Below are 21,962 nucleotides of genomic sequence, written 5' to 3'. Positions count from 1 at the left end.
CTAGTCAAGGTGTTAGTACTGATCCAACATTGATCCACCTCAGAGGCTGAATCTATTCAAGAAGTTGGGCCTGATCCAGCATTGATCCACCTCAGAGGCTGAATCTAGTCAAGGTGTTAGGCCTGATCCAGCATTGATCCAACACAGAGGCTGAATCTAGGCAAGGTGTTAGGCCTCATCTAGCATTGATCCCCCTCAGAGGCTGAATCTAGTCTAGGTGTTAGGCCTGAGCCAGCATTGATCCGCTTCAGAGTCTGAATCTAGTCAAAGTGTAAGGCCTGAGCCAGCATTGATCCACCTCAGAGGCTGAATCTAGTCAAGGTGTTAGGCCTGAGCCAGCATTGATCCACCTCAGAGGCTGAATCTAGTAAAGGTGTTAGGCCTGAGCCAGCATTGATCCACCTCAGAGGCTGAATCTAGTCAAGGTGTTGGGCCTGAGCCAGCATTGATCCACCTCATAGACTGAATCTAGCCAAGGTGTAAGGCCTGAGCCAGCATTGATCCACCTCAGAGGCTGAATCTAGCCAAGGTGTAAGGCCTGAACCAGCATTGATCCACATCAGAGGATGAATCTAGTAAAGGTGTTGGCCCGAGCCAGCATTGATCCACCTCAGAGGCTGAATCTAGTCAAGGTGTTGGGCCTGAGCCAGCATTGATCCACCTCAGAGGCTGAATCTAGCCAAGGTGTAAGGCCTGAACCAGCATTGATCCACATCAGAGGATGAATCTTGTCAAGGTGTTGGGCCTGAGCCAGCATTGATCCACCTCAGAGGCTGATTCTAGTGAACGTGTTGGGCCTGAGCCGGCATTCAACCACCTCAGAGGCTGAATCTAGTCAAGGTGTTAGGCCTGAGCCGGCATTCAACCACCTCAGAGGCTGAATCTATTCAAGGTGTTGGGCCTGAGCCAGCATTGATCCACCTCAGAGGCTGAATCTAGGCAAGATATTCGGCCTGATCCAGCATTGATCCATCTCAGAGGCTGAATCTTGTCAAGGTGTTGGGCCTGAGTCAGCATTGGTCCACCTCAGAGACTGAATCTAGCCAAGGTGTTGGGCCTGATCCAGCATTGACCCACCTCAGAGGCTGAATCTAGGCAAGGTGTTGGGCCTGAGCCAGCATTGATCCACCTCATAGGCTGAATATTGTCAAGGTGTTAGGCCTTAGCCAGCATTTATCCACAGCAGAGGCAGAATCTAGTCACGGTGTTAGGCCTGATCCAGCATTGATCCACCTCAGATGCTGAATAGTGTCAATGTGTTAGACCTGAGCCAGCATTGATCCACCTCCGAGGCTAAATCTTGTCAAGGTGTTGGGCCTGAGCCAGCATTGATCCTCCTCAGAGGCTGAATCTAGTCAAGGTGTTGGGCCTGAGCCAGCATTAATCCATCTCAGAGGCTTAACATAGTCAAGGTGTTAGGTCTGAGTCGGCATTGATCCACCTCAGAGGCTGAATCTCGTCAAGGTGTTGGGCCTGAGGCAGCATTGATCCACCTCAGAGGCTGAATCTAGTCAATGTGTTAGGCATGAGCCAGCATTGATCCACCTCAGAGGCTGAATCTAGTCAAGGTGTTGGGCCTGAGCCAGCATTGACACACCTCAGAGGCTTAACATCGTCGAGGTGTTAGGCCTGAGCCAGCATTGATCCACTTCTGAGGTTTAACATAGTCAAGGTGTTAGACGTGAGCCAGCATTGATCCACCTCAGAGGCTGAATCTCGTCAAGGTGTTAGGCCTCAGCCAACATTGATACACCTCAGAGGCTGAATCTAGTCAAGGTGTTAGGCCTGAGCCAGCTTTGATCCATCTCAGAGGCTGAAACTTGGCAAGGTGTTATTCCTGATCCAGCATTGATCCACCTCAGAGGCTGAATCTAGTCAAGAAGTTGGGCCTGAGCAAGCTTTGATCCACCTCAGAGGCTGAATCTAGTCAAGGATTTAGGCCTGAGCCAGCATTGATCCACCTCAGAGGCAGAATCTAATCAATGTGTTAGACCTGATACAGCATTGATCCACCTCAGAGGCTGAATCTATTCAAGGTGTTGGTCCTGAGCCAGCATAGATCCACCTCAGAGGCTGAATCTAGTCAAGGTGTTGGGCCTGTGCCAGCATTGATCCACCTCAGAGGCTGAATCTTGTCAAGGTGGTGTGGCTCAGCCAGCATTGATCCAACTCAGAGGCTGAATCTATTCAAGGTGTTGGTCCTGAGCCAGCATTGATCCACCTCAGAGGTTGAATCTTGTTAAGGTGTTGTGGCTCAGCCAGCATTGATCCAACTCAGAGGCTTAACATAGTCAAGTTGTTAGGACTGAGCCAGCATTGACCCACCTCAGAGGCTGAATCTAGTCAAGGAGTGATACGCTTATCAATTACTCCATAAAAGGCAACGAATTAGGAAAGTAATGAAAAGGTTTTTATTAACTAAAGAACAGAGGATGACTCTCGTGGACGACTGGTTCCAAGAAGGAAGTGGGCTGCCGGGCAGCCACCTTTATACCAGGTCATGTTGGCGGAGCCAGCTGAGGCATGCATTGGTACACAGTGAGTAGCAAGAGGTAACAATGTGCAATAACGATAACAGTAGTGAACAACAGTGAACAACAATGAAAACAATAACAGTGGTTTACCACATTCACCCCTTGTTTAAAATTGAGTCCGGCGGGCTGAAGTGTACTAAAGGTTCGTGTAGGTAAGTCTATCAGGAGGCCTTGTATGCCGTCCTGATCGTCGCAGCAGCGGCGGCGGTGCTGCAGTATCCAACGTCGAATCTGGTGTCTGAGTGGTCGACGGAGGGTCCTGTGGCTCCGGCATGCCGTCTACAGGGGTTGGGTTTGGAGAAGTGGTGGATGATAATGGTGGTGATTCAGGGGCGCCCGAGGGTGCGAGGTCTCTTATGGGGACTTTGTCCTCCCACCCGTCTGGGTATGCCACGTAGGCATACTGGGGTTTGGCATGTAGGAGGTTCACCCTCTCGACCAGGGGGTCCGTTTTATGGGTCCTCACGTGCCTCCGCAGTAGGACGGGCCCAGGAGAAGTCAGCCATGTCGGTAGCGAGGTTCCCGATGTGGACTTCCTGGGGAAAACAAACATTTGCTCATGAGGGGTGGCATTAGTGGCAGTACAAAGCAGTGACCGGATGGAGTGGAGCGCCGCAGGGAGGGCCTCCTGCCAGCGAGAGTTCGGAAGGCCCTTAGATTTTAAGGCTAAGAGGACGGCCTTCCAAACCGTCGCGTTCTCTCTTTCCACCTGGCAGTTCCCCCGGGGGTTATAGCTGGTGGTCCTGCTCATAGCAATACCTCTCGCGAGCAGGTACTGACGAAGTTCGTCGCTCATGAAAGACGGGCCCCGGTCGCTATGTATATAGCTAGAGAAACCGAACAAGGCGAAGAGGTCATTCAGACATTTGATGACCGTGGTACTGGTCATGTCTGGGCAAGGGATGGCAAACGGGAAAGGGGAGTGCTCATCAACAATGTTGAGGAAGTACACGTTGCGGTCAGAGGAAGGGAGGGGCCCCTTAAAGTCGATGCTCAAGCGCTCGAAGGGGCGAGTGGCCTTGATCAGGCGTGCTCTGTCTGGCCTATAAAAATGCGGTTTGCATTCGGCACAGATTTGGCAGTTCCTGGTCATAGTCCTGACCTCTTCGATGGAGTAGGGCAGGTTGCGAGACTTAATGAAGTGGCAGAATCTGGTGACCCCGGGGTGGCAGAGGTCATTGTGGAGGGTCCGCAGTCTATCAACTTGTGCGTTGGCGTATGTACCTCGTGATAGAGCATCTGGGGGCTCATTGAGTTTCCCGGGCCGGTACAAGATATCGTAATTGTAGGTGGAGAGTTCAATTCTCCACCTCAGGATCTTGTCGTTCTTGATTTTGCCCCTCTGCTTATTATTGAACATAAAAGCAACTGAACGCTGGTCAGTGAGAAGGGTAAATCGTTTTCCGGCCAGGAAATCCTTCCAGTGTCGCACCGCTTCCACAATAGCCTGGGCCTGCTTTTCGACAGAGGAGTGTCGAATCTCGGGGCCCTGGAGGGTCATTGAGAAAAAGGCCATGGGTCTCCCCGTCTGGTTGAGGGTTGCAGCTAGGGCGAAGTCGGATGCATCGCTCTCCACTTGGAAAGGGATGGACTCATCCACTGCGTGCATTGTGGCCTTCGCAATATCACTCTTGATAAGAGTGAAGGCAGCACCCGCCTCCGATGTCAGGGGGAAGGAGGTGGACTTGATGAGGGGTCTGGCTTTGTCCGGATAGTTGGGCACCCACTGAGCATAGTAAGAGAAAAACCCCAGGCATCTCTTCAGTGCTTTTAGGCAGTGGGGGAGGGGGAGCTCCATAAGGCGACGCATTCTGTCGGGGTCGGGCCCGATGACTCCGTTCTCCACTACGCAGCCGAGGATGGCAAGGCGTGTGGTGCGAAACATACATTTCTCTTTATTGTATGTTAGATTCAGCCGCTGGGCCGTACGGAGGAATTTCGCTAGATTAACGTCATGGTCCTGCTGGTCGTGGCCGCAGATGGTGACATTATCCAGATAGGGAAAGGTGGCCTGCAGCGCGTTCTGGTCAACCATCCGGTCCATCTCCCTTTGGAAGACCGAAACCCCATTGATGACGCCGAAGGGGACCCTAAGAAAGTGGTAGAGGCGGCCGTTTGCCTCGAAGGCAGTATACTGGCGGTCCTCATGGCGGATAGGGAGTTGGTGGTATGCTGACTTAAGATCAATGGTGGCGAATACCCTGTATTGCGCGATCTGTTTGACCATATCAGATATGCGGGGAAGTGGGTATGCGTCCAGCTGGGTGTACCGGTTTATGGTTTGGCTGTAGTCGATGACCAGGCGGCGTTTATTGGCGGTCTTAACAACTACAACCTGGGCTCGGCAGGGGCTGGTGCTCCCTTCGATAATACCCTCCTTCAGGAGTCGCTCCACCTCAGCGCTAATAAAAGCTCTGTCCCCGGCGCTGTACCGCCTGCTCTTGGTAGCGATGGGTTTACAGTCACGGGTGAGGTTAGCGAACAAGGGAGGGGGGTGTCTTTGAGTGTGGAAAGGCTGCAAGTGGTGCACGGCAGGCGATTTAAAAGCTGTTGGTTGCAGACTGTGAGTGAGGGAAGGGGTCCACCGTATGACAATGTGACACTATTGAGGTGGCACTGAAAATCCAACCCTAGCAGAACGGCAGCGCAAAGACGGGGCAGGACAAGAAGTTTATAATTTTTATATTCTGTGCCCCTAACCGAAAGGGTCACCACACATTAGCCGCCGACATCCGTTGAATGGGACTTGGACGCCATAGAAATCTGATGGCGCGTTGGCAGGACCGTGAGGGAGTGGCTACGCACCGTGTCGGGGTGAATAAAATTCTCCGTGCTCCCGCTGTCGAACAGGCAAGTAGTGGCGCGGCCGTTTACCGTAATGTCCATCATGGACCTGGACAGATGATGAGGGAGAGCTTGATCCAGCGTAACGGAGGCCAGTGTATGGCTGAGTGAGCTGATATGGTCGTCCGACGAGACGGTGGTCGAGTCCGGAGACAAATTGGCGGTTGACTGCAGCGGGCAAAATGGCGGCGGCCATGATTCCGATCCCCACGCGGCCGGAGGTGCACAAAATGGCGGATAAGATGGCTGCCCCCACGGTTCAGACGCGGTGCTGCTGGCGTTCGCGGGATTCCCTCTGCAGGCGTTGGCGTAATGGCCTTTCTTCCCACATCCAGAGCAGGTAGCGGTCTTCGCCGGGCAGCGTGCTCTAGGGTGCTTTAACTGGCCAGAGAAATAGCATTTCTGAGCCTGGTTACGGGACATCGTTGCAGTAGTTGGTACCGGGGGCGGCAGTCCAAGTTGATTTTGGGACATCACTGCAGTAGTTGGTACCGGGGGTGGCGGTCCCATGTCCCAAGGTTGCGATGTCCATGGCGCGGCCCCGTTACGTGAGTATGATTCGAGGTTTCGGTGGCCCACATCTCGTGAGAGCGCGAGGGCTACGGCCATCTTCAGGTCGATCTCCTTGCTTTCGAGCAATCTCTGCCGGGAGTAGTCGGACTGGAGGCCCTTAACGAAGGCATCACAGGTAAGTCCCTCCGCGTGCGCCGCAGCCGTTACCCCCTTACAGTCGCAGTCCCTGCAGAGCGTCTGTAACGCCCGTAAAAATGCCTCTAACGATTCCCCCGGTTGCTGCCTGCGGGATCCCAGGAGGTGTCTGGGTAGTAGTAGCGTCCCAGATGAGTGTATATACTTGAGGGCTCACCTGGGCGGTCAGGACTTTTAATTTGTTCTCCTCCAATGTCACGGCGGAGGCTTCTAGGAAGGATTCAAAGCAGCTCAGCCAGTGTTCGAAATTGGTAGCTGAACCCACGCTTGAGGGTCGAGGTCCAGGCATGCTGGTCTGATGGCTCACAGCAACGCCTGCTGTTGTTGCTGTTGTTGCTGCTCAGTTCCGGACATTTTAATTTTAGTTAATAAAATTGATACGCTTCTCAATTACTCCATAAAAGGCGATGAATTAGGAAAGTAATGAAAAGGTTTTTATTAACTAAAGAACAGAGCATGCCTATCGTGGACGACTGGTTCAAAGAAGGAAGTGGGTTGCCGGGCAGCCACCTTTATACCAGGTCATGTAGGCGGAGCCAGCTGAGGCATGCATTGGTAAACAGTGAGTAGCAAGAGGTAACAATGTGCAATAACGATAAAAGTAGTGAACAAAAGTGAACAACAATGAAAACAATAACAATGGTTTACCACAAGGTGTTGGGCCTGAGCCAGCATGGATCCACCTCAGAGACTGAATCTAGTCAATGTGTTGGGCCTGAGCCAGCACTGATCCACCTCAGAGGGTGAATCTAGCCAAGGTGTTGGGCCTGAGCCAGCATTGCTCCACCTCAGAGGCTGAATCTTGTAAAGGTGTTGTGCCTGAGCCAGCATTGTTCCACCTCAGAGGCTGAATCTTGTAAAGGTGTTGGGCCTGAGCCAGCATTGATCCACCTCAGAGGCTGAATCTAGTCAAACAGTTAGGCCTGAGCCAGCATTGATCCACCTCAGAGGCTGAATCTAGTCAAGTTGTTCGGACTGAGCCAGCATTGATCCACCTCAGAGGCTGAATCTAGTCAAGGTGTTGGGCCTAAGCCGACATTCATCAACCTCAGAGGCTGAATCTGGTCAAGGTGTTAGGCCTGAGCAAGCATTGATCCACCTCAGAGGCTGAATCTAGGCAAGGTGTTGGGCCTGAGAAAGCATTGATACACCTTAGAGGCTGAATCTAGTCAAGGTGTTGGGCCTGAGCCAGCATTGATCCACCTCAGAGGCTGAATCTGGTCAAGGTGTTAGGCCTGAGCAAGCATTGATCCACCTCAGAGGCTGAATCTGGTCTAGGTGTTAGGCCTGAGCCAGCATTGATCCACCTCAGAGGCTGAATCTAGTCAAGGTGTTGGGCCTGAGAAAGCATTGATACACTTCAGAGGCTGAATCTAGACAAGGTTTTGGGCCTGAGTCAGCATTGATCCACCTCAGAGGCTTAACATAGTTGATGGGCCTTAAATAACCACAAAACTAGAAGTTATAGACTTAAACAAGTTGGCTTTTAATCACTAAGATCAGAGCTAACATCTCAACATGCCGACTGGTTCACAGGAATGAGTCATACAGATCCTGGGATCTTTATGTAAGAGAAGTCAGGTGCGGAGACAAGAGCCAAGACCTGGAAACTGCCAGGTTGGAAAGAGGAAGTGAAGCTATACACAGTGGGGGAGGGTAATATACATGAGTGCAAAACGAATACAGGATCAAGACAAACAGATTTCATTACATTTACCGCTTCTATAGATTTAGTCCATCGGGGTGATGTTTCTTAAAAGTTGGTATAAGTGAGTCTGTCAGGAGGTTTTGCAGTTCTCAGTGATCGGTGCAAAGCCGGTTGGGGTGCATCTAGGGGAGTGGATTCTGGTTCCTCCACTGTCCGGGCCTCCGCAGTGTCTTCCAGGTTATCTGCAGTGCCCCCAGGTTAAAGTTGGGTATTGATGCCTCTGGGCGTCCTGTCTCTTTGTAGTGTAGGTCTTCATCGGGTAGTCTCCCATCATTCTCTCCGCTCCCCAAGGGAGAGAGGTCTTTTATGGAAACAGTGTCCTCTCGCCCATCAGAGTATTCGATATAGGCGTACTGAGGGTTTGCATGGAGGAGCTGTACCTTTTCCAAAAGGGGGTCCATTTTATGGCCTCTCACGCGCTTCCACAATAGTACTGTCCCCAGAGACGTCAGCCACGCGGGTACAGATATGCCCGAGGTGGATTTCCGGGGGAAAACGAACATCTTTGCGTGAGGGTTAGAGTTAGTGGCAGTACATAACAGAGACCTTATGGAGTGGAGCACGTCTGGGAGGACTTCCTGCCAGCGGGAGGTCGGAAGGCCTTTTGACTTTAAGGCTAATGTGACACCCTTCCAAACAGTAGCATTCTCCCTTTCCACTTGCCCCTTACCCCGGGGTTGTAGCTAATGGTTCTGCTAGTGGCTATCCCCTTCGAGAGCAAGAACTGGCGCAGCTCGTCACTCATGAATGACGTCCCCCTATCGCTGTATGTGTAGTTCAGCATGCCAAACATGCAGAATAGATTACAGAGGCAGTTGATGACCGTGGCACTGGTCATGTCTGGGCAGGGAATGGTGAAGGGGATGCGGGAATATTCATCAATGATATTGAGGAAGTATACGTTACTGTCGGCAGAGGGAAGGGGTCCCTTGAAGTCCAGAGTTGGGCGCTCGAATGGCCGTGTGGCTTTGATAAGGTGTGCACGGTCAGGCCTGTAGGAATGAGGCTTGCATTCCGCACAGATGCGGCAGGCTCTGGTCATTGACCTGACCTCCTCGATGGAGTGGGGCAGATTGCGGGACTTTGTAAAATGGTATAGTTGGGTGACCCCTGGGTGACAGAGGTCATTGTGGAGACCCTGTAATTTGTCCGTATGAATGCTGGCACACATTCCCCGCGATAGGGCGTCTGGGGGTTCATTAAGGGCTCCCGGCCTGTACATAATATCATAGTCGAACGTGGATAGTTCGATCCTCCACCTGAGTATTTTGTCATTCTTGATTTTCCCCCTTTGTTTGTTATTAAACATGAAAGCCACCGACCGCTGGTCGATGTGCAGCGTGAAATGTATGCCGGCTAGATCGTGTCTCCAGTGCTGCACTGCCTCCACTATAGCCTGTGCCTCCTTCTCGACAGAAGAGTGCCTGATTTCAGGTCCCTGAAGGTTTTGGGAGAAGAAGGCCACAGGTCTCTCAGCCGGATTGAGGGTCGCAGCTAAGGCAAAGTCTGAGGCATCACTTTCGACTTGAAAGGGAATGCATTCGTCCACTGCACACACTGCAGCCCTTTCAACGTCCTGTTTAATACTGGTGAAAGCCTCCCGAGCTTCAGCTGATAGTGGGAAGGACGTCGATTTAATGAGGGGTCGGGCCTTATTAGAGTAATTGGGCACCCATTGGGCATAATACGAAAAAAGTCCCAGGCACCTTTTTAAAGCTTTGGGATTGTGTGGCAGGGGCAGTTCCTTTAGGGGGCGTAATCGGTCAGGGTCCGGTCCAATTGCCCCATCTTCCACCGCACAGCCGAGGATACAGAGACGGGTTGTATTAAAGAAACATTTGTCTTCGTTGTTGGTTAGATTCAGCTTTAGGGCAGTTTTTAAAAATCTCGCAAGATTTAGATCGTGGTCTTGCTGGTTGTGCCCGCAGATAGTGACATTGTCCAGATAGGGGTCGGTAGCTTGTAGTTTGTTCTCGTCAACCATGCGGTCCATCTCACGTTGGAAGAACGAGACCCCATTTGTTACCCCGAAGGGCACTCAGAGAAAATGGTAGATGTGCCCGTTCGCCTCGAAGGTGGTGTATGGGCGGTCCTCCGCTCTAATGGTGAGCTGGTGATACGCGGATTTGAGGTCGATAGTCGAGAAGTCTCGGTATTGCGCAATCTGGTTGACCATTTCTGATATGCGGGGTAAAGGGTAGGCATCTAGCTGGGTATAAATATTAACAGCCTGGCTGTAGTCAATTGCCATCCGTTTCTTTTCGCTATTTTTAACTATGACTACTTGGGCACGCCACGGGCTGGTACTGCATTCAATAATGCCTTCCCGCAGGAGTCTGTCCACTTCCGCCTTGATAAAGTGTCTGTCTTCCAGACTGTACCGTCTACTTTTGGTCGCTATGGGCCTACAGTTCGGAGCAAGTTTAGCGAATAAAGAGGGCGGGCTGATTTTAAGGTTGATATGCCACAGACTGTGAGTGGTGGCTGGGACCCGCCATATGCTAGCGTGCCACTTTCGTGGTGGCACTGGAAGTCCAGCCCCAAGATTACATTAACACAGAGTTTTGGCATCACGAGGAGTTTAAAATTCTTGTAGTCCGTGCCTTTTACAGTCAGTGTTACCACACGGTAGCCCAAAATGCCCGAAGTGTGGGGATTAGCAGCCATAGCAATTCTGCTCTGTGTAGGGGTTACCGTTAATGAGTGCTGCTGTACCAGGCTAGGGTGGATAAAACTCTCGGTACTCCCACAGTCAATTAAACATTTCGTTAAATTCCCGTTTACCTGTATGTCCATCATGGATTTTGTCAACGGGTGTGGCCTGGATTGATCCACTGTGATCGAAGCCACTGTTGGGCCCTGGGCGGCCATTGAGTCAGGAAAAGATGGCGGATCCCAAGATGGCGGCCCGCACGGCACGCAGGAGGCGGTGACGGAGTTGGAAATCGGATTCCCCCTGCAGACTTTGCTAAAATGCCACTTTTTCTAACATTTGAAGCATGTAGCGTACTTCGCTGGGCATCGTTGTCTGGAGTGCTTGGCCTGGCCGCATAAGTAGCATTTCGGGCCTCGAGACATTGCCACTGTAGTAGGACTCCTGGGTGAACTTCTGTGTGGGGACTCCAGCGGCGTAGAGCTGGTCTGAGACCTGGATGGGGAAGATGGCTGATTCCAAGATGGCGGCCCCCTCGGCGCGCACGAGGTGGTGAGGGCCGCATGGCCGGATGAATAAGAGTCAGTGTTTTTTTGGGCCACGTCCAGCGATTGCGCAGTGGCCACTGCCTTTTTTAAGTCCAGGGCCTCCTTCTCCAGCAGTCTCTGCCGGACATAATTCGATTTGAGGCCCGTGATGAAGGAATCACGGAACAATTCATCAGAGTACGCGTTGGCCATCACGGCCTTGCAGTTACAGTCCCGGTCCAGGTCCTTTAGACCCTGTAAGAAATCGTCCATTGATTCCTCAGGTCGCTGCTTGCGTGTAGCCAGCAGATGTCTTGCGTACACTTCGTTTACCGGCCTCTGGTTTTGGGCCTTCAGGATAGTGATGGCCTCCGTGTAAGAGGTTGCGTCCCGGATGAATGAATATATTCGATGACTTACGTGAGTAATCAGTAGACTCAATTTATCTACCTCGCTAGTGGATGAGGCCCCCGCAAAGAGTTCGAAGCATTTGAGCCAGTGTCCAAATTGATTTGATGCTTCAGCAGAATGTTGATCCAAGTCCAGACGCTCTGGTTTTAGGAGTCAATCCATCCTAGTATTCGTTAGTGATTAAAATTGATGGGCCTTCAATAACCAGAAAACTAGAAGTTATAGACTTAAACAAGTTAGCTTTTAATCACTAAGATCAGAGCTAACATCTCAACACGCCGACTGGTTCACAGGAATGAGTCATACTGATCCTGGGATCTTTATGTAAGAGAAGTCAGGGGCGGAGCCAAGAGCCAAGACCTGGAACCTCCCAGGTTAGTCGGGGAAGATGAAGAGAAACTATACACAGTGGGGGAGAGTAATATACATCAGTGCAAAATGAATCCAGGATCAAGACAAACAGATTTCATTACAATAGTCAAGGTGTTAGGCCTGAGTTGGCATTGAAGCACCTCAGAGGCTGAATCTCGTCAAGGTGTTGGGCCTGAGCCGGCAATCATCCACGTCAGAGGCTGAATCTGGTCAAGGTGTTAGGCCTGAGCCAGCATTGATCCACCTCAGAGGCTGAATCTAGTCAATGTGTTAGGCCTGAGCCAGCATTGATCCACCTCAGAGGCTGAATCTAGTCTAGGTGTAAGATCAGAGCCAGCATTGATCCACATCAGAGGCTGAATCTAGTTAAGGTGTTAGGCCTGAGCCAGCATTGATCCACCTCAGAGGCTGAATCTAGTCAAGGTGTTGGGCCTGAGCCAGCATTGATCCACATCAGAGGCTGAATCTAGTCAATGTGTTGGGCCTGAGCCAGCATTGATCCACCTCAGAGGCTGAATCTAGTCTAGGTGTTGGGCCTGAGCCAGCATTGATCCACCTCAGAGGCTGAATCCAGTGAAGGTGTAAGGCCTGAGCTGGCATTGATCCCCCTCAGAGGCTGAATCTGGTCAAGGTTTTAGGCCTCAGCAAGCATTGATCCACCTCAGAGGCTGAATCTAGTCAAGGTGTTAGAACTGAGCCAGCATTGATCGCCCTCAGAGGCTGAATCTAGTCAAGGTTTTAGGCCTCAGCAAGCATTGATCCACCTCAGAGGCTGAATCTAGTCAAGGTGTTGGGCCTGAGCCAGCATTGATCCACCTCAGAGGCTGAATCTTGCAAAGGTGTTGGGCCTGAGCCAGCATTGATCCACCTCAGAGGCTGAAATTAGTCAAGGTGTTACACCTGAGCCAGCATTGATCCACCTCAGAGGCTGAATCTAGTCAAGGTGTTCGGCCTGAGCCAGCATTGATCCACCTCAGAGGCTGAATCTAGTCAAGGTGTTAGGCCTGAGCCAGCATTGATCCACCTCAGAGGCTGAATCTAGTCAAGGTGTTGGGCCTGAGCCAGCATTGATCCACCTCAGAGGCTGAATCTAGTCTAGGTGTTGGGCCTGAGCCAGCATTGATCCACCTCAGAGGCTGAATCCAGTGAAGGTGTAAGGCCTGAGCTGGCATTGATCCCCCTCAGAGGCTGAATCTGGTCAAGGTTTTAGGCCTCAGCAAGCATTGATCCACCTCAGAGGCTGAATCTAGTCAAGGTGTTAGAACTGAGCCAGCATTGATCGCCCTCAGAGGCTGAATCTAGTCAAGGTTTTAGGCCTCAGCAAGCATTGATCCACCTCAGAGGCTGAATCTAGTCAAGGTGTTGGGCCTGAGCCAGCATTGATCCACCTCAGAGGCTGAATCTTGCAAAGGTGTTGGGCCTGAGCCAGCATTGATCCACCTCAGAGGCTGAAATTAGTCAAGGTGTTACACCTGAGCCAGCATTGATCCACCTCAGAGGCTGAATCTAGTCAAGGTGTTCGGCCTGAGCCAGCATTGATCCACCTCAGAGGCTGAATCTAGTCAAGGTGTTAGGCCTGAGCCAGCATTGATCCACCTCAGAGGCTGAATCTAGTCAAGGTGTTGGGCCTGAGCCAGCATTGATCCAGCTCAGAGGCTGAATCTAGTCAAGGTGTTGGGCCTGAGCCAGCATTGATCCACTTCAGAGGCTGAATCTAGTCAAGGTGTTGGGCCTGAACCAGCATTGATCCACCTCAGCGGCTGAATCTAGCCAAGGTGTTGGGCCTGAGCCAGCATTGATCCACCTCAGAGGCTGAATCTAGTCAAGGTGTTAGGCCGGAGCCAGCATTAATCCACCTCAGAGGCTGAATCTAGTCAAGGTGTTGGGCCTGAGCCAGCATTGATCCACCTCAGAGGCTGAATCTAGTCAAGGTGTTGGTCCTGAGCCAGCGTTGATCCACATCAGACGCTGATTCTAGTCAAGGTGTTAGGCCTGAGCCAGCATTGATCCACCTCTGAGGCTGAATCTTGTCAAGGTGTTAGGCCTGAGCCAGCATTGATCCACATCAGAGGCTGAATCTAGTCAAGGTCTTAGGCCTGATCCAGCATTGAACCACTTCAGAGGCTGAATCTAGTCAAGGAGTTAGGACTGAGCCAGCATTGATCCACCTCAGAGGCTGAATCGAGTCAAGGTGTTAGGCCTGATCCAGCATTGATCCAACTCAGAGGCTGAATCTAGTCAAGGTGTTGGGCCTGAGCCAGCATTGATCCACCTCAGAGGCTGAATCTAGTCAAGGTGTTAGGCCTGAGCCAGCATTGATCCACCTCAGAGGCTGAAGCTAGTCAAGGTGTTAGGCCTGATCCAGCATTGATCCACCTCAGAGGCTGAATCTAGTCAAGGTGCTGGGCCTAAGCGAGCATTGATCCATCACAGAGGCTGAACTTAGTCAAGGTGTTCGGCCTGAGCCAGCATTGATCCACATCAGAGGCTGAATATAGTCAAGGTGTTATGCCTGAGCCAGTATTGATCCACATCAGAGTCTGAATCTAGTCAAGGTGTTAGGCCTGAGCCAGCATTGCTCCACCTCAGAGGCTGAAACTAGTAAAGTTGTTAGACATGAGCCAGTATTTATCCACCTCAGACGCTGAATCTGGTCAAGGAGTTGGGGCTGAGCCAGTATTGATTCACCTCAGTGGAAGAAACTAGTCAAGGTGTTAGGCTGAGACTGCATTGATCCGCCTCAGAAGCTGAATCTAGTCAAGGTGTTGGGCCTGAGCCATCAGTGATCCACCTCAGAGGCTGAATCTAGTCAAAGTGTTACGCCTGAGCCAGCATTGATCCACCTCAGAGGCTGAATCTAATCAAGCTGTTAGGCCTGAGCCAGCATTGATCCAAGTCAGAGGCTGAATCTAGTCAAGGTGTTGGGCCTGAGCCAGCATTGATCCAACAGAGAGGCATAATCTAGACAAGATGTTACACCTGAGCCAGCATTGATCAACATTAGAGATGAATCTAGTCAAGGTGGTGGACCTGAGCCATCATTGATCCACGTCGGATACTGAAACTAGTCAAGGTGTTGGGCCTGAGCGAGCATTGATCCACATCAGAGGCTGAATTTAGTCAAGGTGTTGGGCCTGAGACAGCATTGTTCCACATCAGAGCCTGAATCTAGTCACATTGTTAGGCCTGATCCAGCATTGATCCACCTCAGAGGCTGAATCTATTCAAGGTGTTGTGCCTGAGCGAGCATTGATCCATCACAGAGGCTGAACTCAGTCAAGCTGTTAGGCCTGAGCCAGCATTGATCCACCTCAGAGGCTGAATCTAGTCAAGGTGTTAGGCCTGAGCCAAAATTGATCCACCTCAGAGGCTCACTCTAGTCAAGGTGTTGGGCCTGAGCGAGCATTGATCCATCACAGAGGCTGAACTTAGTCAAGGTGTTAGACCTGAGCCAGATTTGATCCACCTCAGAGGCTGAATCTAATCAAGGTGTTAGGCGTGAGCCAGCATTGATCCACCTCAGAGGCTGAATATAGTCAAGGTGTTGGGCCTGAGACAGCATTGATCCACCTCAGAGGCTGAATCAAGTCAAGTTGTTAGACATGAGGCAGCATTTATCCACCTCAGAGGCTGAATCAAGTCAAGTTGTTAGGCCTGAGCGATTTTTGATCCACCTCAGAGGCTGAACATAGTCAAGGTGTTGGGCCCGAGCCAGCATTGATCCACCTCAGAGGCTGAATCTAGTCATGGTGTTATGCCTGATCCAGCATTGATCCACCTCAGAGGCTGAATCTAGTCAAGGTGTTAGACCTGATCCAGCATTGATCAGCCTTAGAGGCTGAATCTAATCAAGGTGTTAGACCTGAGCCAGCATTGATCCACCTCAGAGGCTGTATCTAGTGAAGGTGTAAGAGATGAGGCAGCACTGATCCACCTCAGAGGCTGAGTCTAGTCAAGGTGTTGGGCCTGAGCCTGCATTGATCCACCTCAGAGGCTGAATCTATTCACGGTGTTGGGCCTGAGCCAGCATTGTTCCACCTCAGAGGCTGAATGTAGACAAGGTGTTGGGCCTGAGCCAGCATTGATTCACCTCTGAGGTTGAATCTAGTCAAGGTGTAAGAGATGAGGCAGCACTGATCCACCTCAGAGGCTGAATCTAGTCAAGGTGTTGGGTCTGAGCCTGCATTGATCCACCTCAGAGGCTGAATCTATTCACGGTGTTAGGCCTGATCCAGCATTGATCCACCTTAGAGGCTGAATCTAGTCAAGGTGTAAGAGATGAGGCAGCACTGATCCACCTCAGAGGTTGAATCTAGTCAAGGTTTTGGACCTGAGCCAGCATTGATCCACCTCAGAGGCTGAAACTAGTCAAGGTGTTAGGCCTGAGCCGGCATTGATCCAACTCAGAGGCTGAATCTAGTGAAGGTGTAAGAGATGAGGCAGCACTGATCCACATCAGAGGCTGAACCTAGTCAAGGTGTTGGGCCTGAGCCTGCATTGATCGACCTCAGAGGCTGAATCTAGTCACGGTGTTAGGCCTGAGCCAACATTGATCCACCTTAGAGGCTGAATCTAGTCAAGGTGTTGTGCCTGAGCCAGCATTGATCCACCTCAGAGGCTGAATCTAGTCAAGGTGTTGGGCCTGAGCCAGCATTGATCCACCTCAGAGGCTGAATCTAATCAAGCTGTTAGGCCTGAGCCAGCATTGATCCACTTCAGAGGCTGAATCCAGTCAAGGTGTTCGGCCTGAGCCAGCATTGATCCACCAGAGAGGCATAATCTAGACAAGATGTTAGACCTGAGCCAGCATTGATCAACATTAGAGATGAATCTAGTCAAGGTGGTGGACCTGAGCCATCATTGATCCACGTTGGATACTGAATCTAGTCAAGGTGTTGGGCCTGAGCGAGCATTGATCCACCTCAGAGGCTGAATCTAGTCAAGGTGTTGGGCCTGAGACAGCATGGTTCCACATCAGAGCCTGAATCTAGTCACGTTGTAAGGCCTGATCCAGCATTGATCCACCTCAGAGGCTGAATCTACTCAAGGTGTTGGGCCTGAGCGAGCACTGATCCATCACAGTGGCTGAACTCAGTCAAGCTGTTAGGCCTGAGCCAGCATTGATCCACCTCAGAGGCTGAATCTAGTCAAGGTGTTAGGCCTGAGCCAACATTGATCCACCTCAGAGGCTCTCTCTAGTCAAGGTGTTGGGCCTGAGCGAGCACTGATCCATCAAAGAGGCAGAACTCAGTCAAGCTGTTAGGCCTGAACCAGCTTTGACCACCTCAGAGGCTGAACTTAGTCAAGGTGTTAGACCTGAGCCAGCATTGATCCACCTCAGAGGCTGAAACTAATCAAGGTGTTAGGCGTGAGCCAGCATTGATCCACCTCAGAGGCTGAATCTAATCAAGGTGTTAGGCCTGAGCCAGCATTGATCCACCTCAGAGACTGAATCTAGTCAAGGTGTTAGGCTTGAGCCAGCTTTGATCCACCTCAGAGGCTGAATCTAGTCAAGGTGTTAGGCTTGAGCCAGCATTGATCCACCTCAGAGGCTGAATCTAGTCACGGAGTTAGGCCTGAACCAGCATTGATCCACCTTAGAGGCTGAATCTAGTCAAGGTGTTGGGCCTGAGCCAGCATTGATCCACCTCAGAGGCTGAATCTAATCAAGGTGATAGGCCTGAGCCAGCATTGATCCATCACAGAGGTTAAATCCCGTCAAGGTGCTGGGCCTGAGCCAGCACTGATCCACCTTAGAGGCTGAATCTAGTCAAGGTGTTGGGCCTGAGCCAGCATTGATCCATCACAGAGGCTGAATCTAGTCAAGGTGTTGGGTCTGATCCAGCATTGACCAACCTTAGAGGCGGAATCTAGTCAAGGTGTTAGGCCTGAGGCAGCATTGATCCACCTCAGAGGCTGAATCTAGTCAAGGTGTTGGGCCTGAGCCAGCATTGATAAACCTCAGAGTCTGAATCTAGTCAAGGTGTTAGTACTGAGCCAGTATTGATCCACCTCAGAGGCTGAATCTATTCACGGTGTTAGGCCTGATCCAGCATTGATCCACCTTAGAGGCTGAATCTAGTCAAGGTGTTGGGCCTGAGCCGGCATTGATCCACCTCAGAGGCTGAATCTAGTCAAGATGTTAGAGATGAGGCAGCACTTATCCACCTCAGAGGCTGAATCTAGTAAATTTGTTAGGCCTGAGCCATTTTTGATCTAACTCAGAGGCTGATCATAGTCAAGGTGTTGGGACCGAGCCAGCATTGATCCACCTGCGAGGCTGAATCTAGTCAAGGTGTTGTGCCTGAGCCAGCATTGATCCACCTTAGAGACTGAATCTAGACAAGGTGTTATGTCTGATCCAGCATTGATCCACCTCAGAGGCTGAATCTAATCAAGGTGTTAGACCTGAGCCAGCATTGATCTAAATCAGAGGCTGTATCTAGTCAAGTTGTTGGGCCTGAGCTAGCATCGCTCCACCTCAGAGGCTGAATATAGTCAAAGTGTTAGACCTGAGCCAGCATTGATCCACCTCAGAGGCTGAATCTAGTCAAGGTGTTGGATCAGAGTCAGCATTGATCCACCTCAGAGGCTGAATCTAGTCAAGGTGTTGGGCCTGAGCGCGCATTGATCCACCTCAGAGGCTCACTCTAGTAAAGGTGTTGGGCCTGAGCGAGCATTGATCCATCACAGAGGCTGAATCTATTCAAGGTGTTAGATCTGATCCAGCGTTGATCAAACATAGAGGCTGAATCTAGGCAAGGTGTTAGGCCAGAGCCAGCATTGATCCACCTCAGATGCTGAATCTAGTCAAGGTGCTGGGCCTGAGCCAGCATTGATCCACCTCTGAGGCTGAATCTAGTCAACGTGTTGGGCATGAGCCAGCATTGATCCACATCAAAGGCTGTATCTAGTCAAGATCTTAGGCCTGAGCCAGCAATGATCCTCCTCAGAGGCTGAATCTAATCAAGATGTTGGGCCTGAGCCAGTATTGATCCACCTCAGAGGCTGTATCTAGTCAAGATGTTGGGCCTGAGCCAACATTGATCCACCTCAGAGGCTGAGTATAGTCAAGGTGTTAGTTCTTAGCCTGCATTGATCCACCTCAGAGGCTGAATCTAGACAAGGTGTTAGAACTGAGCCAGCATTGATCCACCTCAGAGGCTCAATCTAGTCAAAGTGTTGGGCCTGAGCGAGCATCGATCCAAATCACAGGCTGAATCTGCTCAAGGTGTTAGGCCTGAGCCAGCATTGATCCACCTCAGAGGCTGAATCTAGTCAAGGTGTTAGGCCTGAGCCAGCATTGATCCACCTCAGAGGCTGAATCTAGTCAACGTGTTGGGCCTGAGACAGCATTGTTCCAACTCACAGGCTGAATCTGCTCAAGGTGTTAGGCCTGAGCAAGCATTGATCCACCTCAGAGGCTGAATCTAGTCAAGGTGTTGGGCCTGAGCCAGCATTGATCAACATTAGAGAGGAATCTAGTCAAGGTGGTGGGCCTGAGCCAGCATTGATCCACCTCAGAGGCTGAATCTAGTCAAGGTGTTAGGCCTGAGCAAGCATTGGTCCACCTCAGAGGCTGAATCTAGTCAAGATGTTAGGCCTGAGCCAGCATTGATCCACCTCAGAGGCTCACTCCAGTCAAGGTGTTGGGCCTGAGCGAGCATTGATCCATCACAGAGGCTGAACTTAGTCAAGGTGTTAGGCCTGAGCCAGCATTGATCCACCTCAGAGGCTGAATCTAATCAAGGTGTTGGGCCTGATCCAGCATTGACCCATCTCAGAGGCTGAATCTCGTCAAGGTGTTAGGCCTGAGCCAGCATTGACCCACCTTAGAGGCTGAATCTAGTCAAGGTGTTAGGCCTGAGACAGCATTGATCCACATCAGAGGCTGAATCTAGTCAAGGTGTTGGGCCTGAGCCAGCATTGATCCACCTCAGAGGCTGAATCAAGTCAAGGTGTTGTGCCTGATCTAGCATTGATCCATCTCAGAGGCTGAATCTCGTCAAGGTGTTAGGCCTGAGCCAGCATTGATCCACCTCAGAGGCTGAATCTAGCCAAGGTGTTGGGCCTGAGCCAGCATTGATCCACCTCAGAGGCTGAATCTAGTCAAGGTGTTAGGCCTGAGCCAGCATTGATCCAACTCAGAGGCTGAATCTAGTCACGGTGTTAGGCCTGATCCAGCATTGATCCACCTTAGAGGCTGAATCTAGTCAAGGTGTTGGGCCTGAGCCAGCATTGATCCACCTCAGAGGCTGAATCTAGTCAAGGTGTTAGGCCTGAGCCAGCATTGATCAACCTCAGAGGCTGAATCTAGTCAAGATGTTAGGTCTGATCCAGCATTGTTCAACCTTAGAGGCTGAATCTAGTCAAGGTGTTGGGCCTCAGCCAGCATTGATCCACCTCAGAGGCTGAATCTAGTCAAGGTGTTAGGCCTGAGCCAGCATTGATCCACCTCAGAGGCTGAATCTAGTCACGGTGTTAGACCTGATGCAGCATTGATCCACCTTAGAGGCTGAACCTAGTCAAGGTGTTGGGCCTCAGCCAGCATTGATCCACCTCAGAGGCTGAATCTAGTCAAGGTGTTGGGCCTGAGCCTGCATTGATCCACCTCAGAGGCTGAACTTAGTCAAGGTGTTAGACCTGAGGCAGCATTGATCCAACACAGAGGCTGAATCTAATCAACGTGTTAGGCCTGAGCCTGCATTGATCCACCTCAGAGGCAGAATCTAATCAATGTGTTAGACCTGATACAGCAATGATCCACCTCAGAGACTGAATCTAGTCAATTTGCTGGGCCTGAGCCTGCAATGATCCACCTCAGAAGCTGAATCTATTCAAGGTGTTGGTCCTGAGCCAGCATTGATCCACCTCAGAGGTTGAATCTTGTCAAGGTGTTGTGGCTGAGCCAGCATTGATCCAACTCAGAGGCTGAATCTAGTCAAGGAGTGATACGCTTATCAATTACTCCATAAAAGTCGATGAATTAGGAATGTAATGAAAAGGTTTTTATTAACTAAAGAACAGAGCATGCCTCTCGTGGACGACTGGTTCCAAGAAGGAAGTGGGTTGCCGGGCAGCCACCTTTATACCAGGTCATGGAGGTGGAGCCAGCTGAGGCATGCATTGGTACACAGTGAGTAGCAAGAGGTAACAATGTGCAATAACGATAACAGTAGTGAACAACAGTGAACAAAAATGAAAACAATAACAGTGGTTTACAACATTCACCCCTTGTTTAAAATTCAGTCCGGCGAGCTGAAGTGTACTAAAAGTTCGTGTAGGTAAGTCTATCAGGAGGCCTTGTATGCCGTCCTGATCGTCGTAGCAGCGGCGGCGGTGCTGCAGTATCCAACGTCGAATCTGGTGTCTGAGTGGTCGACGAAGGGTCCTGTGGCTCCGGCATGCCGTCTACAGGGGTTGGGTTGGGAGAAGTGGTGGATGATAATGGTGGTGATTCAGGGGCGCCCGAGGGTGCGAGGTCTCGTATGGGGACTTTGTCCTCCCACCCGTCTGGGTATGCCACGTAGGCATACTGGGGTTTGGCATGTAGGAGGTTCACCCTCTCGACCAGGGGGTCCGTTTTATGGGTCCTCACGTGCCTCCGCAGTAGGACGGGCCCAGGAGAAGTCAGCCATGTCGGTAGCGAGGTTCGCGATGTGGACTTCCTGGGGAAAATGAACATTTGCTCATGAGGGGTGGCATTAGTGGCAGTACAAAGCAGTGACCGGATGGAGTGGAGCACCGCAGGGAGGGCCTCCTGCCAGCGAGAGGTCAGAAGGCCCTTAGATTTTAAGGCTAAGAGGACGGCCTTCCAAACCGTCGCGTTCTCTCTTTCCACCTGGCCGTTCCCCCGGGGGTTATAGATGGTGGTCCTGCTCATAGCAATACCTCTCGCGAGCAGGTACTGACGAAGTTCGTCGCTCCTGAAAGATGAGCCCCGGTCGCTATGTATATAGCTAGGGAACCCGAACAAGGTGAAGAGGTCATTCAAACATTTGATGACCGTGGTACTGGTCATGTCTGGGCAAGGGATGGCAAACGGGAAAGGGGAGTGCTCATCAACAATGTTGAGGAAGTACACGTTGCGGCCAGAGGAAGGGAGGGGCCCCATAATGTCGATGCTCAAGCGCTCGAAGGGGCGAGTGGCCTTGATCAGGCGTGCTCTGTCTGGCCTATAAAAATGCGGTTTGCATTCGGCACAG

Source organism: Somniosus microcephalus, unplaced genomic scaffold, assembly GCF_052327205.1.
Source record: "Somniosus microcephalus isolate GS21.2 unplaced genomic scaffold, FLI_Smic_1.0 unresolved_chr6, whole genome shotgun sequence".
NCBI lineage: Eukaryota > Metazoa > Chordata > Chondrichthyes > Squaliformes > Somniosidae > Somniosus > Somniosus microcephalus.
This window is presented reverse-complemented; position numbering follows the sequence as displayed.